The sequence below is a fragment of the Pseudopipra pipra genome, chromosome 15, assembly GCF_036250125.1.
Source record: "Pseudopipra pipra isolate bDixPip1 chromosome 15, bDixPip1.hap1, whole genome shotgun sequence".
In the NCBI taxonomy this organism is placed as follows: domain Eukaryota; kingdom Metazoa; phylum Chordata; class Aves; order Passeriformes; family Pipridae; genus Pseudopipra; species Pseudopipra pipra.
In genome coordinates, this window is record NC_087563.1 from 726,608 (window position 1) to 747,964 (window position 21,357).

The 21,357-nt window shown below is 39.9% G+C and overlaps 1 long non-coding RNA gene across 2 annotated transcripts in view; it reads left to right on the forward strand.

Annotated features, from left to right (window-relative positions):
- Positions 1 to 21,357, forward strand: part of LOC135422330 (uncharacterized) — a 79,880-nt gene that overhangs the window by 47,436 nt on the left and 11,087 nt on the right. Inside the window, exons 2-3 of one of the 2 annotated variants that reach the window (XR_010434433.1) lie at positions 18,608 to 18,680; positions 19,172 to 19,258. This is a non-coding gene — a long non-coding RNA (uncharacterized LOC135422330). The remainder of the gene's footprint in view (positions 1 to 18,607; positions 18,681 to 19,171; positions 19,259 to 21,357) is intronic. The other variant, XR_010434434.1, reaches the window with a different exon arrangement.

Sequence of the window (21,357 nt, forward strand, 5' to 3'; positions counted from 1 at the left end):
CTTTAGTCCAGAACTTTGTGACTGATGCTGTGGTTTTGTGCTGTGTAAAACAATCTGAAGCAAACTGCTGATCAAAAGTGGCATTATCTGATTGAAGGTAAAGGGGAAAAAACCAACCTCAAACTCTCAAGCTTGAAAAATCTTGAAAAAGATTTGACCCTCCACCTGTAATTCTGTGTGGCCAAGAGGCTCTATCCACAGCTCCTGAGAGTGTTCTTGTGCTGGGAGTTGTACCAGTCACTGCCACCCAACTGTTTCTGCTGCACAAACTGAACGGGCATGTTTGTCTGCATGTCTTTACTTGCTTCTTCACAATGGACTTTTCAATCCTCAGTCATTGTTTTTGAGATACTTGAATTATATTTACTGGTGTGGTTAAAAACACCTGTGTTCTGTTGTAGACAAGAAGGTAGAAAAATCACATGAGAAGTCTGTGTTTGTAAACTGTCCCCTTCTGGTAGGGCCACTGGCTACACTGTGCATTGAAAGGGACACCCTTCAGTGTAACCTGAGTAGAACCTGGTATAATCTTGGGATGTTGGAGAGTTCAGTCAGCTCTGGAGATCACAGAAAACCCCATTATTGAGATGTTTTCTGAAAGTGCAAATTCCTCTGTTCACAGGCTCTGCTTTCTAGTGGATTTTAGGTGCGTCTTCAAAGCTGTACAGGAGGAGTTAAAAATTCTTTCACTCTTATCTAATTCTGCTCTTGAAATTAAGGGATACTAGGTGCAAGGCAGTCATAAGTTCTCTTATTATTGCCTGCTGTTGGCATCCTCCATACCCAGGGTCTGAGGTCCTACTGCAGCGCTGTGCCCAGCATCCCCCCACATCCAGCAGGGCCCTCCCAGCTAGGGAAGACATCTCTCCTCAGCTGCACTTGCAGCTAGGACTGTGTTACATCTGCCCATCTCTCTGAGTGAATAAAAAAAGGAAGGTCCTGAAGTGTATTTTAACCTAGATGTACTCAGGTATTCATACCCCAAGGCACTGTGTATCTGCTTTTTTTTCTAGTGAATTTTGAGTCTGTTTTAACATGTTCTTTAGCTGTCCCCTGGCCTGGATGATGGCTTCAGTGGATGTATTATCCAGTATTAGACGTACACACATACCTTTTTGTTCCTTGATTTCAGCCTTTCATTATATTCCCAGTGATGTATTGGAGGAAAAGTGTGTTTTTTAAGCAAACAAACATGCTTTTGCCCTCATCAGGTAGTTGGCACACATAGGGACGAGCACAGGCAGAGCTGACACACCTGCGTGCTCAGCTGGGCAATTCTAGCAGGGCTCTTCTGGGTTTCTGTGTTCCTTTAAAGATTCCAAGATACAAATATGTGCAAATAATCTGAGTGTAAAAGTAGTAGGTGGCTGTGTAAGCAGGAGACAATGTGCTGGGTTTTATTTGTTCTGAGCAAAAGGCAGGAATCTGCCATAAGCTCTTTGAGTCTGTTACTGTGGAGCCGAGTCCGGGCACAGGTAGGGCCGGGATGCTGTAGGGCTGTCTGTTAGTGTTAGACAAGGGTGATGGTTGCCTTCCTGTCTCACTCGTTGTGCTGTGAACCCTGCCTAGGAAAGCTGGGATAATGAGCCATGCAGTGGAGAGGGGTGATTGATGATCCCTGGTTCTGACAGCTCGAGCGCCGACAATCCCAGGGTGTCGGATCCCGGCATTAGCGTGCTGACAGCTCAGCATTTAGGACATTATGGTAATTTATCCTGCATATACTGTCACCTGCACTGTCAGAGTTTCTTTTTAATGATGGTATAACTATTTTGTTTGTTTGTACTGCATTCTTTTCATTTGGCTAATGTCTCCTCATTAGATTGCACCTAGTAAATGAGAGTAATTAAGTGTTTCGTATAGCTCAGATGCAATGATTAAGTTGCAGAGTTGGTGCTGATTATGTTTTGTCATTTATCTCTATTAATCGGAGAATAATCCAGATGATGAACACATGTAATTTTTTTAGCTAATGTTCAATAGATGAAATTTATAGCTTCTCAATGGAGCCAAACAATAAGTGTGTATTTATATATCAAATAGTTAGTTATTGTACTTGTATTTCTGTTAAATAAACATAAAATTATCTGTGCAACTAAGGAAAAAACCAGAACATCTATTGACTATAGAGATTTTCACTTTTTAAAAATTGGTTTGTATATGGAAAACTACTATTCATAATTCACAGTTCAGCGACTCTCTTTATTCTGCTGTCTCAAATATCGACAGAGAATCCTGTGGCTATATTTTTGAAAATTTTTTTCCTTGCATTTATTGTCTGTGTGTGTTAGTGTTAATTCTAGAATACAAATCTCATCTCTATTAGCAAAATGTAATTTTTAAATAAATGCTTCCAAATTACTCAGTTTCAAAATAAAAAAATTACACAAGTGCATCAAATGAAGCAGCTCACAACAATTAACAATTTGTAAATATTTAATTTTCAAGCTGGAAATAGAGATTTAAAGAATAGATCGAGCTTTTTCTTCAACACATAAAGTAGCAATAAATAATGTTGATACAAATAATAAGGGCAACTGTAGATTTCAGGAGCACCCTGAGTTGTTTGATGATATTCCTTTGTTTTCCTAGGTCTGTGAACTTCCTAGCACATCACACTGTTTTTTCTAAACATGTAACTGTAGGAAGGCATACAGCATAGCCCCATGATTGTTCGGGGTTTATACATCAAAATTCAGATTGGTTTCAAAAGTAGCAACTTTAGTGTGTCTCCAGTTAATGAACTGTTTTAAAATGTAGCACTGGCAGTTGGAATAGCAGCTGAAGGTGAGACCCTGGGCTAGTCTGAGGCTTCTGTTTAATGTGTATAAATAAATAAGCTGGACAATTTTTTAAGATATGCCTGCCACACTGCATTACTGCCCAGTACAGGAATGTTGTCTCTGTTGTGTCTGTGCCCATATGGCATCAGAAACACTGTTCTGTTGTGAGGAGTGTCACTGAATATCTTGGAGCTGCAGCCAGTAGGCCTTTGCTGCAGGAATCATTCCTTGAGTGCTGGATTTACAGTGGGATCCCATGACACAGTTACAGTTTGATTTGGAACAGTTCCTCTAAACTGGACAACTGTTTCTTCCTTGATGTTTTTCACTAAAATAGCTACTGGCCCTCTCTGGGGGAATATCTCCCTGGATAGCGTTGTGCAGGGCTTCATTTTGGTTACTTGAGCTCCAGAACCACCTCTTGGGCTTTTGGGGTCTCCTGGGTGGGCTTCAGGCACTGCTCATGGCCAACCCCGTTCAGCCCCAACTGCTTTCACTGCTGAGGAGCACAATCTGAGCTGGACGCAGAAAGCTGTGATGAGATCGAGCATGGTGTGCAAAGACAGCTGAAAGGTGCTGAGCGGGAGAGCTCAGGGGTCTGATGTGCATGGTCCAGCCTTACTCCAGAAATTTAAGGGATTTTTTTCACTTTTGTGCACATTTAGTAGACTACCTGAGATTTTTCCAGTATGTCTTCTAGATGAGTACACAATTATTTAAGGATTCAATGTTCATTTTTTAATACATCGAATCATGTCATTGATACAACTGGGTAGACTTCTAGCTTGAAGTATATATTAATGGGATCAAATTGTTGCTCATTAGAAACTATTTTCTTCCTATGAACATCAATTTTAGGGCATCATCATTCTTTCTGGAAAAGCAAATAATCTGCTCTGTTTATGTGGGTCACTTCTAGAGTAGCTGCTTAATATCCCATGTCTGGAATTCTGTTATCTTTTCTCTTGGGTGGGTCAGGAAGGCAGTTGAAGCAGGCAGTGATGGCTGCTGGGCTTTCATTTCTTTGTGACTGGTAAATGAAACACATGCAGCCTCACCAAACTACATGACTAATGACAACCTCCAGTGGCTCCTGCAATCAAAGATTAATTTGCTTTATCAAGTTTAAAGAATAGTAGGCGATAAATCATGTCAGAAAGAAATAATCACTGGCAGGCTGATGTTCTCTTGCACAGTGGAAGACAGGTGCAATAGAGGATTCATCTGCCATAGACTGTTAATTTTGTTCTCATGCTGTTGTGTTAATTTTTATTTAGTTGATTTTTGAGCCCAACAGGATGCATTGTCAACTAATATTTTTGTCTAAAATGTATAGTACTGGTGTTTAGCTCTAAAATTAAACATGTTTATAGTCTATCACTTGGCATAAAAATATTTTCCACTTAATTCCTTTAATAATTGATGGATATATTTCATTCCCATTGGGTTTGCTGTCTTGGGCCACAGCTTAATGTGGACAGGAATAAAAATGTGCTGTACGTATCTAGTGCATACATAATATATTTCTTTTCCCTGATGTTGATTCTGTTTAGCCAGATCTCCTCTCTTGTTCTGTCTGTGAGAGAAGGCTAATGTTAGTCCTAGCAGTTACTCTGCTGCTGCAGCTGTTTTGGGTGTTGGTTTCTTTAGAGGCAGACTGGTGAAGCTGGGCAGTTCTTGATCTGCCGTGGGACTCGCTGCCATCCTGGCACAGCACGGAGCAGAATGGAGTTGTCTGTGCTTCTTGCTTATTGAAGCAGTTCAGAGACAGCAATTCTGTCTCTTTTGCAATTACTGAATACAATCATCCCAATAAAACCTGCAGTTAAAAAAATACCACTGTAGTGTGACATGGCAGGCCATGGCACTGACTGACCTGCGTTTATTGTGAATCCTGTTGCACAGAAAGCAAGGGCTGCAGCTGTTTATTTTTCAAGGAAAATACAGCTACCTTCTGCTGGCTTAGCGCTCCAACTACACAACTGATTGTTGACCATTTTCAGTCTATATTTCAGTTAAACCATGGCCCAATAATGTTTTCTGTGTTTAGAAGAATTTTAGTAATGGAATATTGCAGATTCTGTAAACTTCCATCCTGCCTAGCAATGGTGTAGAATTTTACAGTAATATGTGAGCCCTCTAGTGGCGTTCCCCGTACTGGAAGTGGTGCAGGGTGCAGGGATGTGCTGCGTGCCCTTGGATAGCTGGGATCGCACAGGACAGAGGAGCCTCTGCCGAGCAGGAACCCGGCTGCTGCTGTGGCTTTGGGGCAACCCAGGTACTTCCTATGAATCCTTTAATACTGATGGAGTTGCATTTTGCAAGGAGAAAAATTGTAAAACTAACCAGCTTCAGTAGCTGGCTCTTGCACATACAATAGATGGACTTACCAGGACATATCTATCCCAATTTGATTGTATTTAGATTGAAAGAGGTAGCACTTACCATGCATATATTAAAAGTTACATTTTATAAAGATTAAAATATTTTTTGGAAAAACTTTCTTTTAAATAAAAGAAAAAATTTTGCATGGAGGCTGAGCTTGACAAAAGTAGATTTGAAGTAAGCCATTAGCAATTCAGTGTAGCTGCTGGGTGTCCACAGACTGCAGGCAGTTGTGTTAAGTGTGGTTTCACTGGAGTGTTGGAGTTACCTGCCATATTCTGAATTTGCCTGCCATGAGCCTGTTGGTGCAAAGACTGAGTGGTGAGAGGAGAGTAGTGTGATGGGTTGTGTGCCATGTGCTGGCAGTAGGTCTGTCTTTTCCCTGCGCCATTTCCAGCTTTGTACCTCTGTGCTGGGCCCTGGCACTCAGACACAGACTGCTGCTGATTACTTAGTCCTGCTGAAAGTGCTGCAAGAATTAAAGCAGGGATGTACACTGAAAGTCCAGCTGTATAAAAAATGGCCTCCCTCTCTTTAATTTTCTTTAATTTTATTCTTAGTAATGCAGACTTCTGAAGTGATGAAGCAATACTGCTCCAATTGCTTTGGGCCATTCCACTGGTGCTACAAAGCTGAAAATATGGGTTAATCCTCCAGTAAAGTCTGGCTACTTGTCAATCTGCTTCAAAGCGGCGGAGGGGGGGGAGAAACTACTTTTTACTTGTGTGTATCTTCAATTACTAAAAAATTCATATTGACCTTGTTTTCTGGCTCCTAATCTTTAATGTAAAAGTATAACACATAAATTAGTGATTAAAATAATTCTCAGAGCAAAAACTTAAATAAGATTTAAATTTGAGTTAACATTAGTGATTTAAATTTAAAACTTTTAACAGTTAAACCAGAACTACCTTAACAGTGAGTGTTATAAGAAGCAGTAAGTGTATCACTGAGCCAGGCTGTGTCTCCTCAGCCCTGAGCAGAGATCAGCTCCCTTCACCCGCTGGAATGCTCTGTCCCAGCAGCCCCACACACTGCTCCTTGTCTCTGTGCTGCTGGCTCATTTAAAAACCATTGAGATGTTGAGGTAAGAAATGCCTATAAAGCCATCTTAAATTACATTGTGATGTTGATAGAAGGAGGAGGGAGTGCCTAGAAATGGTTCTTAAAAGGCGTAGTTCTCTCTTAGCTGAAATCACACATGCTGTAACTGCAGAGTGTGGCATGAGACTGTTGTTCATTCCCACCACTTCGTATACCAGAGCTTGGTATCTTTTCTTACTCTGGGGTTTAGAGTGCAATGCAAACTGGGATTGGAGATCATCAGCCTGGAACTGAGATCATTACAGTTACACCTGTTTTACTGTGATGTTACTCATACATAAGTCTTGGCTCATTGTTAATACGGCGGTGGTTCTGGGAATAGATTTGGGGAGCGAGATGAGAAGAGTCTGTATTTGTTTATTTGGGGCCAGGGGGATACAAATATCCCCCCCTCTATGTTAAACTATAATTCTAGAGCTGAATTAAGACATTTCATAAAGTTCTTTCAACAGTCCTTAAGAATACAAATCATCATAGCAGCACTTTCACCCTGGAAAAAATCTGTAGCTGTCTTCAAGTTGATAACAAATAAGTGAAGATAGGTAATAAATAATAGTATGGAAACTCTTCTTGTTTGAACATGCTTTGCCAAAAGCACTGAATATGAAGTTGGGTGAGAAAAAGGAGAAGCATTCCCTCAGTATTACTGAGATAGTTTATGATGACTTAGTGGAACACCTTGCAGCCTACTGTTGCTTTTATTCACAGCTGTTCGAAAGCTGTTACAGTGCCTTTTCTTTCACACAACAAAGTCAAGAGCTAATTCATCGTTAATTGTTAAATGTTCCAGGAGCCACTTGGCTTCCTTAGCTTGTGTGTAATGTCTTCAAAACTGGTGGAGTCACAACCTTAATATTTAAAGCAGTATAACTTGGGTTCGTCTGTGGAGTGCTTGATCCTAGGAAGGGCTGGGATTTTTTCGCTTATGAAAAATATGCATTTTGGTTAAAACAAAACCGCAAATAAGTATTTTATCCAGAGCATCTGGTTCAGGTTTGTGTTAGACTTTGTGTGTCTACCAGGGTGTGATTTTCATACCTAATTGGATTAGTAGAAGGCAGAAGAGCTAGCGCATGTCTGTGCATCTGCCCAGGAAGGAGCAGTGATAAGTGGTCTCACCCAGGCAGTGTGCAGGCTGGGGCAGTGGAGACTGTTATCTTGTCTATAACCATTTTCCATATCCTGAAATCAAATTTGCAGAACAAACAGCATTTGGGCTATGCTTCATATTTCATTAGGTACGTGCATCCTCTCGAAATTATTTTTATCAGGCTATGTAGAGATCTTTCTGACATTTGCTTTTGTTTGCTTATAGAGTAATCAAAAAATGTTAGTAATGGATTTGTTTCACATACACAAATATATTTTTAAAGTACACTTTTAGACTTAAATGTGCTTTTGTTTAGTATCAGAGGAAGGCAATCTGTACTCTTCCACTTGCCCTTCTTCTGGGCAAGGAGGGGCAAAAAACCCCCAGTATTTCAGTGTTCTGTTTCACATAAGTTTCATCTGTATCATCGTTGTTGGAAGAGCTGGTATTTGGCATCAGTTTGGATCAAAAGAACTGCAGTTAGGAAGGCCATGAGGAAGGTTCCATATTATTTCTCCAGAGCATTCTCACTACTGACGAGTTGTTTCTTGAGGCGTGTAGCTCTATTGAGAAAGACGTCTTCTGGGAACAAAAGTTTTATTTCTGAAGCAGGGTTTTATATCAATTTAAGTATTAAATGATTTGTATAGATATCATCTACACGATGATGTGGCTTATTGCAAGATATGTAGAAACTTTGGTATGTCAATATAAAATATAAAAGTCAATATAAAATCCTAGTATTCTAGATTGTGTAAGAATATGCAGAGAAACAGATGATTTAAATAACTTTAATAGAATAGACAATTCTTGAATGAGCTCTTAGCAGCACAAGTCCGTTCTAGTTTATGCATTTTCTTTAATAACCAATTTCATTCTAATCTGCTGAATAACAGTAACATTTAGATTGTTATGTAGATTTTAACATAATTTTATCATAATTTTAACATTTAACATCTCAATATGTGTGCTGTTTGAGCTAAAAAATTAGTTTTGCAATATCCCATAAGATAGGGGTGAGTCAGGAGCTGATGGCACATCCACCTTTCCAGCTTGCTCTGCTTCCGAGGTGCTTCAGATTCCTTAACTGTTGAGAGAAGGTGTGTCTGACAGTGTTGTGGTAGTTTCTGTCATCTTTGCATAGATGTCATTATTGCGTTTGCTTAAGATGTCAGCAGAATGAACCAAAATACCAGCTGTGTGTTATTAAAGACCATTGCTATCATCAGACTGTAACTAGATGACAGTACATGAAGGCCTGGGGTGACATGCAGATGATGTGCCCACTCTGCCAGTCCTGCAGGAGCCATCAGTGTGTGGAGGACACTGGGGCCTTTGGGGCACCTGGGGCTGCCTATGACCTCTGTGACATGAGCCTTTGCTGTATTCACTCCTGTGTGCCTCATCCAGGTGTGGGATGAGATGACTATTATTTATGTTGTCCGGCATTTTTCTCTCTTGGCTTGGATGTGTTTCTCCAGCCAGAGACAAGGCCGTGTATTTTTCTGTGAACAACTTCAAGGTGTCACCCTTTTGTTTCTGCCTTTAACCTCGGAGGCTGCAGTCTCAAACTTCTCATGTGTTACTGAGAATAATCATTGATCAAGTTTCTTGACCATTTTTGATTGATTGGTTTCATTAGTTTTTATTACTTCTGTAAGCCTTTTGATAAATACTCACGTAACTATAATTCTGCTCCCTGCTGGTGATCCAGAGTTGGATCTATTGCTGTGTTATCTGTACAGCATATTTGTGTTTGGAATTCCTTGACTTATAGTATGCTCTGTCAAATTTTGACTATATTTTTAGTTGTTTAATTTCAGCAAAAGGGTAATATTGACAAGTGGCTCTTCAAAATATACCTCTCAAATACTTTTTTGTGTTCATAGGATAGACCAGGTTGTTCCTTTCTCCCTAAGATCTTGCTTGATTTCAGTGTCCTGTGTTTTATCTTAAATTCTTGAGTGAAATTAGGAGTTGACAAATGTTCAGTGTCTGAGTATCACTATGTGTTTTTATATTTAAAAATGTCTGTAACTCCTCTTGAACCAAACTGTTGTTTCTAAGGGTCTTACTAAATTCTCTTGCCACTCTACAGCACTTTGTATGCATCCTGTTCCTTGAAGGACCCTCCTGGTATAGACACACCAGGCTTCATTCACTCTTTATTCTCTACCATCTTAAAATAGCACCTGTATTTTCATCCCCACAAGTAGACAGAACAACCTGAATTAGGAGACAACAGGCTCTGCTTTTTTGGTTGTCCTAGCCACCTGGTTTGTTAAACCTCTTTTTTTTTCTGCTTTAGATAAGGAACATCTTTGTCTTGGTATTTTAGCCACTGGTGCAAAATACAAGAAAACATATTATCAAAGTAAACCTTTGGTTACCATAGGGAAAGGTAGCCATAGGATTAAAGGAGAGGAAAAGGGTCTGAAAACTATTTTCCCTCTCATTTTGCATCAAGCAGTGCTCAGTCAGAGTGAAAGATGTGCCCCACAGCATCTCCATTCAGAGTGATGGATGGTGGGGGGTGCTGGGCTGGGGCAGGAATTCGCAGTCCTGCCGTGTCCTCCTGACATGGCAGGGGTGTTATCTTCAAAGGGAGCAGCAGCATCTTGAACATTTTTATGAGTAGGGAGTTAAGGTTTGTTTTCATGCTCAATTAAAGAGCTGCCATTTTGGAACTACAGAGGAAAAGTTGTGTGAGCAAAGCAAAACCAAAGCTGCAGAAACTGTAAAAATCGCTGCAAGTGGAGGAAAGTAATATTACAAGTACACATCTGAAATTTAGATGCATGATGATATAGAGACAATTAAAAAGAATGTAATGCTTAGTTTAATGATTTATGAGACAATCAAATTGTAAGGAACAAATGTATGAAAATAGTTGAGCACATCAGCCTGAAAATAATGTGGATAGAAAGGCAAAGACAGTGCTTTGTGCCATCAGCTGTGAGGGTTGGGCTGGCCATGGAGCAAAAATATTTAAGAGCAGTTCAGTGAGCTTAATAGATATGTCTAATTTAAAGGTTTTCTTGGAGAGATGCATAAGACTGCAGGGGTTTTTGTTTTAAATCTGTTTTAACAAAAAAATGCTTTCCCAAAGCTCTGATGCTTACTTTAATTAAAAATACAAATCGTGGTTTGCATGGTATGTGCTGGAGAGTTATGGTTTTATATTACAGTAATATGTTGCAATTATTATTGAAAACCTTATTTAATTTTTAGATTCAGGTGTAAATCAGTGTTATCATGCAATAAGTGAAAAATGCTGCTCACTTTTTTTCCTGAAGGTAGCTTGAAGGGCATTAATTAAAGATGTGATTTATTTTAAAAATACTTTTCACCTGAACTGCTGAGGCAAATTTTAGGTTTCGTTATGTAAATCTGTAGGAATGCCTTAAAAAGTTATCTTTTGTTTAATCTCACATGTCGCCCCTGGTTCATACTCAGTTGTTTAATAAAGGGTCAGATTTTATTTACGTGGTTAAATAGAACATAAATGTAGACACTTCACACGATGTACCATGTAAATGTAAGCCTTTGTAGTTACAAGTTTTTGTAGCTGGAGAATTGTTTTAAAAGGCATGTAATTTATTAGCTATCAGTAGCTGCTTTATTGCCTTGCCGCGCTGCAGTAATAAATAAAAGAAAGTGAGCTGATTTTACAAATGGCACACAAGGTGCACATTTTGTGAAAAAAGTCTTTTTTTAAAGAATTGGCATTAAATCCTTTTTTGTGATGACAAAGAGGCTAAGAGTGCAAACTGTATTTTCTGTTTATCGAAAACAGAGTCTCTTTTTCTCGAGGGCATTTTTTCCTATGATCATCAAGGGATTTCAAAAGCAATAAAGTGTGGAATCATTGTTCGACTTGAACAGTATTAAAACTTAGGTTTTAATTTCAGTGAAGTAATAAGATTTGAACCTGTCTCACATTACAGCACTGTAAGGCATTTAGCAATTGTATTTTAAAGGAGGTTTTTAAAATGCAGTTCACTTGAAAGCTAACTGTCTGTTGAGTAATTAATAGTTTCTCTTCAGCACAGGCTGTTGTGAATCATACGAAGAAATCTCGGTTTTGTTAATAGCAATTTAGGATAATTGTACGGATGTTAATTCCTAATTAGTTTAAACCTACGATCTTTTTTACCCCTTTCTGAGATGGATTTTCAAATGAAGACAAAAAATAGAGGCTGAGGGTTTCAGCATAGTTTTCCCCTTAGAATTAAAAAGAAAGTCTCCATTTTTATCTGTAAATTTCAGGAAAGTCTGTTTCTGGGTTAGCAGCGTATGTCAGCTTGCCTCTAGGCAGTGGTGAAGTATTTAATCTGTAACCATACTTCATAGCATTCATGCAATTTCTTTTCCAGAATTGCATGTTGAAGATAATTCTGCAGAGCTTCTCTTTTCTGTACTGACACAGGGAACTTACTGGGCTCAGTTTGGCACAGATATTCTCTAGATTCAAAATGTAAATATTTCTTCGGGTTGGTATCTGGGCTGATGAGAGCGCAGCAATAGCTGTGCCCTGCAGCTGGAGATGAGCATGTATGATTTTGGAGGAGGGAAAGTTTGGACACAGGTGAATGTTCCAGGCAGCCGTCGGTGTTAGTGCCGGAGCGCTGAGCTATGACCTTCTGTGATGATTTTGAACGGTAACTGCCTCCATTAGCCATAAGGTTTGTTTCTTTATTTTAGTAGATGGCCTAGATTGTAAATATTAGAGAATCTAAAATAAATCAACATATTATCCTAAGGATACAAAACGTAAGAGCTATTTGTGGCTGGGAACCCTTGACAGATAGTTTGGATGAGGCAGATGATTGCCCGCCTCTCGTATCTGGCTCCCATTGCCGTGCCTGCAGGCAGTGTGGTGTTATAGTTGTATATTGATGTCAGGGTTACTACTGAGTGGCTAGCAATGACAGATGTCTATAATTACAGGCAATGCTGCCAGTATTTCAGAGGAGCCGGCCTATGTTGAACAATTATCTTATTTCTGGCTTGCCAAAGAAGGTTGTTCAAATTGCTGGTATTAGCTGTGGTGGCTGTAACACCTCTCCTTATGCCCTGGGATAAATGTGCAAAAGCGCTCTCATGTACAACCCCGGTGCAAAACCTCTTCAAAATACGTGATCCTGCTAAATTTCATGTGCTTGAGGCTTGATCTGGAGATGTGGAACACCTGCAGTGATGTCAGTCAGTACAGTGAAATAGTTTTGGATAGAGAAATTTTAGAGCTATGCAAAGTAGCCCTGATTTTTATTACTTGTTATTAAATGGCAAACTAATGTTGATGCTTTAGCAATGAGATTAATTGCACATCAGTATGCTGAGTGGGCCACTCATTTAGATACAATTAAGCATCTGAATAAAATTTAGCTGAACACTTGTAATAGTTACAGGGGCAAATCAGTGTTGATTACTGCTATTGAAGTACCTGTAATATTGTATCTTTTGGAGTGTTCTGACTGGCACAACTCTACTCTTGTAATGTGTACAGTAGTGCTTCATTTCAATCATGAGAGGATTCTAAAGCAGCATTTTGACTTCCTGTTAAGCAAATACTTGACTGCATACATGGCTCAAATTTCTGCAGTGCAGTGTATAGCTCTGAAGGAAAGTGCGGCCCAGCACTGTGCTTCGAAAGCTAAAAATCTTCTGCATGATGTTCAAAAAGCAACAGCTGTTAATAGTATTTCTCAGTTTCCACTATAGTATTTGTTCTTTAAGCCCTGAAGGTAAACAGAGACTGTTGAATTAAAACTCTCTAACAGTGCTTTACAAAAATGAAAGTCTAAACAAGACTTTTAAAGCTAAGCACCCTTTTAACTAATGGCTAACTGAAAACCTAGCAGATAAACCCATTTCTTTTTTTTTCTTTTCTGCTTTTCCCAGAGAATGCTTCTCATGCTGCATCGGTAATAAGAGCAGATAGTTCATAGTAAGACTCCTGTATAAATTAAGCAGAACCGTAAATCTTTCTTTCAAGATTTATGGAAAACAGGGGTTAGGAAAGGAATAAATAAATAAATAAGTAAATAAAAGCTGAGAGAAAGTCATTGAAATAGAGATCAATTTCCATGTAAGAGAAGGTTTAATGCTGGCACCTCATGGGCATTTTATGGAGCAGGAAGCGGGGAGTTAATCAGTCGGGCACCCCGGGCTCCTCTGAGTTCTCTTGCTCAGTTGAGCTAACAGGGAAGGACTGGGGAAGAGGGCCTGGCAAACAGCCTTTGTGGGAACCGTTAATGCCTCTTACTGTCTGAGCTTGTGATGACAGAGTATTTCAACAGACTAGGAGGGAAATAACATTCATAACAATGACTGAGCCACACAGCAGATCTACCCTTTCCCATACAACAGAACATCTAGTTGTAATAATAATACCGTAATTTTTAAATGTTACTTTATAGTAGGTCTCTTTCAATTGAGGATGCCTTTATGCAATATTTTACTTAAACTAGGTTTATAGGTAAGACAATAAATAGTGTATCATTTGTGTAATTGGTGTGGGTCCTCTGGTTGCTTACAGACACACCTATGTGGATGGGAGAGTAGCCTACATACAAAGTAGCTCAAAGCCCACCTTAATCTTCAGAGATCCTGTCTGAATCAACTGAGATGTTTCCTTATGGCCTGTTTTGGAGAGTTTTTTCAGTTAGGGAGTTTACTCTAAAACAACACATTACCTCATTCTCTTGGCTTAGGCTCTAAGTTAAGGGTATTTTGGGATCTCATCTTTTTAAGAGAAGCTGGTCGGGAGTGGAAGTGACCAAGGTTTTCCTCTGCTAAGGAGAGGAGAGAAAAGCCAAGGCTTTTGAAGCCCTCAATTGGATCAGAAGATGAATGATCTGGCCTTGATAGTCTGGTTAGGGAATTCAGTTCCATTTTCTGAAGCCATCTGTGGAAGCTGTGTTGTAATGGAGCTTTTAAGTGCTGAAAATTGAAATTACCTGAATGTGATTTAAAAAGCGGGGGAAATTACAAAATGTGTTGTGGCACTTGACACTGAGAACAACACTTATAACTAGCATGGAGGTTCAGTGGGTGCTGCCCAGGGGTGTTAGTCAGAGAGGTGTGATGGCAGAACCCTGTGGCAGTCGCCCCTGCACTGCCTGGATTCCCAAAAAGACCGTGGGGTGGAGGGGCTTCCCCTCGACATGCTACATGTGCTTCAGCTCTGTCAGGCTGGGGCAAATGTGGTGAAGGTCTGATTTTGCCCTCAGTGTTGATGACAAAATACTTTAATGTTTCAGGGATAGTTCTCTGCAGCGAGGCCTGAAGAGCTTCAAGGAAGTTATAATAACTTTAGCATTTACACTGTGCCTACGGGTAATAACTGTACTGTAATTTTCTGAAGATTCATTATCCAAAATCTTTATTCATTATAATAGCCCTTATGAAACATACAGAAATCAACATTTTCTTGTGTATTCTTATTTGCACAGTATGAGAGATTCATTGCTCTGTTTTAATTTGTTTCATGGGGTGCGTTTGAGTACATTCCATACAGTGTTGTTATTGAATTTCTGTGACTGTCATTACAGAGCCATACAACCTTTAGGAACTCATATTCTGAGCTTCCCAGTTCTGTAATCTGCTTCACATTTAAGAATTGACATAATTAGCTTCTTCAGAGTTATAATGATAGTTCCAAAAAGAGAAGACCTGAAAAGGCAAAGCAAAGTTAAGCATATCTAAGGCCAAAGAGTAGGGAAGACAGGGAAATAAAGTTCTGGTGTGGTTACTGAATTATTTCTGTTCTCTTGGTCTGTATTTACGTGCAAGTACTTTGCTTTATAGAACATTGTTTCCACAATTTTATTTCCTTATCCTTTTGGAAAGCAGGAACAGTTCAAGGAGTTGGAAAGTACATGGTTATCTAACTTGAACAAGTGATAAGTGGTTGCCCAGGGAGACTGTGGCTGCCCCATCTCCCTGGAAGTGTCCAAGGCCAGGTTGGACGGGGCTTGGAGCAACCTGAGATAGTGGAAGGTGTCCCTGCCCATGGCAGAGGGTGGAACAAGATGAGCTTTAAGGTCCCTTCCAAACCAAACCTTTTTGTGATTCTATGAAACTTGCTAGTTCTCTGGCACCAGCACTTGTGAACCTGCTGTTTTCCTTCAGCATCCTGACTCCACTGAGGTGGTTATAACAGTACAAAGAGAAAAAACAAGGATCACTGGATCCTTTGCTTTCAAACTTGGTTCAGTATACTTGACACTGTTACTGATTATTATTGAAGGTATTTTGCTGGTCTGTTCTTCACTGCCATGACCATCGCTGTCACCTCTGAACACAGTAGTGCCACCTGGGCCTGGAGTGCAGTGGTGGGACCAGCTCCAGCTTGCTTGGAGGACCCCGAATATGTACCTGTGCCTGTGAAGCTCCTGGAACATCGTAGCCTAAGATTGCCTCTTCTGTGGATGTTTCCCTGATGTTCATAGCTGTGTGAGGAGGAGGTGGGGATGGTGGGCTATTCTACTGTTAGCTGACATTTTTGGCCACACCGTGGCTTGATCACATAGCACTGTATTGATACAGGAATTTTTTTGGAAGTTGTAAAACTTGCAGTTGTAAGGATTCGGGACTAATTGTGTCACAGTTTTCCAGGAGTCTTGAACCAGTTGTCTCCTACTGGAAATCAGTTCCCTGCTCCTTACTGGAAGTGTCTGGAGGGCAGTAAGAACATAAGCCTTGGGCTTTTCCTTGCTGGAAGAAGGAAGGAGTGTGAAGGGTGGAGCCCCAGTGACCTGTGACTGAGTGCCACAGCCCTCTGCTGCCCTTACCTCTGTGGCTCCATGTGGGACCTAAGCTGACGATGAGATCACTTCCACGTGTGATTCCACAGCCTTTTCTGACTCCTTTCATCAGGGTTTTTCTCCACCTTTTGAGTACGTAGCAAGGCCTTTGTTGTTGAAGTGTGTTTTATTATTATATGTCCAAAATGCTTTATCATTAATTTTTCATAGCACTTAAAAGTCCAGGGGCATTGCATTGCTGTGGTTGGGGGGTGTTTACTTTTCTATTTTTACATGGTAAGAGCGTGTGTGGGTTTGAAAATGATTTTGAAGAAGGTGTTTAAAGGATCACATTTATTTCAGCTTAAAATTTGTCACACTGCAAAACGGTGTAGTTTTTATTGCTAGTGCTGTATTCATGCTGACTTAGAATGACCCTGTCACACGTGAAAACAAATCAGATTGTTGCTGTTAATGAGCTTTTCAATTTACTATTCAGTGGATCAGATAAGTGGATTTAAGAGGTAATGATCCTGCTTAGCACTCAGGCTTGGCTGTCAGATCCTAGTAGTGTGGGAAATCCCCAGGGACAAAAGCGTTGACACAGTTCTTGATGGGATAATGGGAATCAAAGCTAATGGATGATAAAAGGAGTAGTAAGAGTTACAAGGATAATTGTGGATTAAAGCACTGCTCTTTGTCAACACTGACTGCTGTTTTAGTATTTTATTTGTTAAACTCTGATGTGGGGAGAGCCTGGTTTGGCAGCAGAGCACAATGCTGAGAGACGGGCTGGCTCCCGCTCCCTTCTCCCACCGGCAGGAAAGGGGGCTTGGAACAGACAGGGGTGGCTGCTGATGGCTTTGCATTCCTTGCTGTCGCTTTTCCTCTTGTCATTATATCAAACACAGAAATTCTTAAACATTGCTAAAATTGCAGCTGGTGTAGCATTTCAGCAGTGCACTATTTAGGGAGTGGATTTTTTTTTACATTGGAAGATTTTCCTAATGTATTTTAATATATTATTGTTGCTCTGTTTAATTACTGTAAACAATAACTTCACATTTATAGTTTGAATGCAGTAATTTGCAACGTTTAAGGGATTGTATTATATATTATTTCTTTTATATTGTGATTGTCCTTTCACTGCTGATTTTGTCACCATAAATTACATTCATACAATTATAAAAGGATAAATTAGCTTACAAATTAAGTTATCTTTCATCTTGGTGGAGTTTCTGGTTAGAGCTGTAAGTTTGTTTACTTGTGCCTTTAATATGCTGGAATTTAAAGTCTTCGGAACATGAAAATATGATATTTTTTGTTACTGTTATTGTTGTTAATATTATTATTAACTTCCTCAGAGGTAGAACACTGGTGGATTGGTGTCTAAGCCAAGTGACAGAGTTACATCACTACCAGAAAGGAGCCTTGTAGGAGCAGGTGTGGGTGCGGTGGCAGAAGTGGCGAGTCCAGCGGAGCTGGGGGGCCGTGGGATGTCGGGGCCGGGAGCTGGCAGTAGATGGCACCAGGGTTTCACCGCTGGGAGCTGCGGCCGGGCTGTGCTGGGGGCTCTCACTGACACCTCGCTGCTGCTTGACTCGGTCACATCACAGGGAAGAATTACATGTAGCTCGTAATATTGGGGTTAGTGTCACTAAGGGTTAGAATGGCTGAAATGACACCCCCTGAGTGCTCAGCCTGAGCACATGGCAGGGTCTGAGCACAGGATGTGCTGAGCTGGCAGGGTGTGTAAGCAGTATTCTATATGTTGCCTTTCTGTTTCTGGAGTAGATTTAACCCAGCGAAATGTTTTTATCTGAACTAAATGCGAGGCTACTAAAACTACCAGGAAATTTTATGAAGATTGCACAGTGCATTTGTAACTGCGTCCTGACCACAGCTGGGTCTGGCAGGCAGGGTGCTGGGAGAACCCTGCTGGAAATAGATGTCTTGAATCTGAAATGACGGGAAGAAGTACACAACTGCAAGTTATTTGGCTCCCAAAGCTTTTGTTCTCCATTCAAGAATGGAGAACAAATGTCTGAACTCAGAGTACCAAATTTACAATGTCTGAAGAGTACCGAATTTACCAGATTTTATGACAGACGGTGCAAGAACTTGGAAGCTCAAGAACAGTGTTGAATCACATCCCACTGAGTACAGACCAACACAAGGATGTTTATTCCATCCCTTTGCAATTTTTTTATCATAAACCAGGTTTTTTGAATGGAGACTATTGTTCTGTGAACAACAAGATGAGGTTTATGTGAAAATTCACATCTCCTTTCTGGGAAGAAATGTATGCAAGGGCAAGTAAAAGCCTCAGTCCCCAGATCACAGGACACCATCAGGGAGTGGATAAGCCCTCTCTTACTGGTGCTCCAGCTGGGTTGGATGGACAGGCGCTTCTGCCTGTACTTTTCTCCCGCAACCGAAAATGTTGGTACTAGTAAATATCTATAATATGTTATTGTTGAAATGTTTATTTCCAGGTCTATGCCCAAATGTCAGAAGCCTTGGGAATAACAGGTGACAACCATTTATGGAAGCATTTATGACAAAAATGTAAGTTTGTGCTTGGGTTCTATTCTGTACATATTTTCTTTTGTCTTTAACTTTTACATAAAATCCACATTTTATTTTGTTGTTAAGTTTACTCTTTGCTAGAAAAATATTTTCTGTGAATTTGAACTATTTGAAGTAAGGGATAACTATTTTCAGAAGGACTCGTATCTTATTTTCTGAAGGTGCTGCAGGCCTCTAAATGAACAGTTGCAGTTCAATATTTCCCCCACAGTGCCTGTGTCCCTTCTCAAAATGGCATATGGGACAGTGGAGCTGAGATGTCACAGACATACTGTCTGATGAGAGCAGTCCCCATACCTCCCACCTCCCATTCCTGCACCCTCAGGTGTCCATGGAATTGCCTGTAAAGCTTCATGGCAATTGGAAGTGGGGAACTGACCAAGTTAAACTAATCTTTCTTTGTTTTGGGGAGGCTTCTTTGGATTTTTTTTATTCAAGATCTGGCAAAATTTGTTGTCTTAAAAATACAGATTCACAAAGGAGGCCTCATACTGAAGGAGACAAGAGGGGTTAGCATCATCTGCCTTCACATCTCTGGTATTTGGCAGAATAAGATGGTATGTTATTGTGGCAGGTAAGTGTTTCAATACTCTCTCTTAAAAATATTCCTAGAAAATTACACTGGAGAACCTACCTTTTTCTTGTGCCTCTGCTGCAGCTGCCTTCCTTGGCTACCAGCAGCATTACCAGGATTTTGTCTTTTATTATGTATGGCCTTCACGAGATTTGCTACTTTCTCCTGGCACAAAAAGAGTTTCGTCTAAACTCAGTTTTGCTTTTCAAGCAAAACAAAATGATCCCTCTAAAAAACTGTGAATATACATTAAAAAAATCTTGGAGTCCCCAGGAGACGATGAGGTCTGTGTGTGCCTGGAGAAAGAGAAACAAGTATCTTACCTCTTCATTCTACAGTGAGGAAGATACTGCATCCTGTCATTTATTTCCTGTCCTCTAAATCTGACTTATAGGACCTTTAAATACTTTAGTAGACATTTGCCTTACTGGAGGAAGCTCTCTGCTGGTGTCATCAGGTTGGCCATGACCTGTTTAGATGGTATTGAACATGACTTGTCTTTGCTACTGTGGCTGCCAACCTTGAGAAATAGTAGCAATTAAAACAAGGTCATTTTCTAATATGACTTAACTTTTCTGTGGAAAACAAGGCATAAAAGCTTTGCTTCCTCAAAACCAGAAGCTGAGTGTTATATCTTGCCTTAGAATAACAAGAGCACCCATACAACCTTGACATTTATCTGGAGTATGCTTTGAAGACAGGTAAATGGAGGGCAATGGATGGAAAAATATTGATGGTTTCTGGAAGTAGCTCATGCCGTGGTGTGAGGGGGCAAGGCTGCGGTGAAACTTGAACAACTGTGGAAAAAGGAGGAAGAGGGCTGTACTTTGGATAACAGAAACATCAGGGATAACAGATGCATCAGTTTGCTTCTCCTTCTACTTGTTGCTGCCATTGAGAGGAAATCTCTGTTATGTTTGCCAACTGAAGAAATAACATATCAGCTAACAAGTTATATGAGCAGTCCTATGCGTGTTTAGATTGGAGAAGGCTGTGTTTGCAAACTACTGTAAATTAACAAAAAATATAGATTTTTAGTGTTAATAGGTTTGAGTGTTACATGGAAGATTTTAAAAGAAAACAAGGTACGTAAAAAGCAAAAATCAGTGCTGCTTTTAGATTACACACCGTAGTTTTATTTTCTCTTTCCTCCTGGTTTACTGTATTTTCCTAAAACCATGATTCCTTCATGACTAGATTGAAGGTTGCTTTGACTATGATGGTATCTTGTTGTTCAGGCCTGGGGTGCAAATGTTCTTAAACAGAATGAAGGCCTGCCTTGAAAGGGGTCTAAACAATTCTAAAGAATTTGGAAAATTCTATATGAAATGGGGAAATAGGGTTTAGTGAGTGTTTAACTACTATTCTAAAGTGTGAGAGACTATATAATTATGCTAAAAATCTACATTTACTACACAGCTACTTCTAAAATCTACAAAAAGCTAAAAATCCTAAAAATTCAAAGGGCATCACTTGTGATTACTTACTGGTTGACACAAGGAGTTTCTAATTTCTTAAAGTCTAGTATGAGCTCAGTAATGTTCAGGCATTTTGTCACGTAGTTTTAATCTGTTCTTTGAAATTTGTTAGTGGCAGCTTTGCAGTGGAGGATTATTGGTCAAACTCAGTGAATTCTTTAATTAACAGAAAACAACTTGAAATACTTGTGTCATAACTACCAGTAGCTGCAGTAGCCACTGTTCAGTTAATGAATTAAAGACTGTGTGGAATAGATATTCTTCAACATACAGAAATATTTTGAGACTTGTCAGTGTAATAGGTGTACTTTTGACCTTCAGACTGTAGTTCCAAGTACTACTGTCACATCAGATCCTAGACCATTTATATACCTTTCCACTGGGAATTAATAGATGTGCCTTTTACGGAATTCCTGTTAAACTGTTTTTGAGGGGACATAGTTTTATGTAGCCAGAATATCCAATAGTGCCTGTATTTCCATCACAGTCTTACCAGAAATTTTGCAGGATGGTTCTTTTAGCATGCGGTGTTTGCATGCTCTGGCCACCACCTTATGGGAGATGTGGTGGGAGGGGAAAGGCCAACTGAAAGAATAGCTACCCT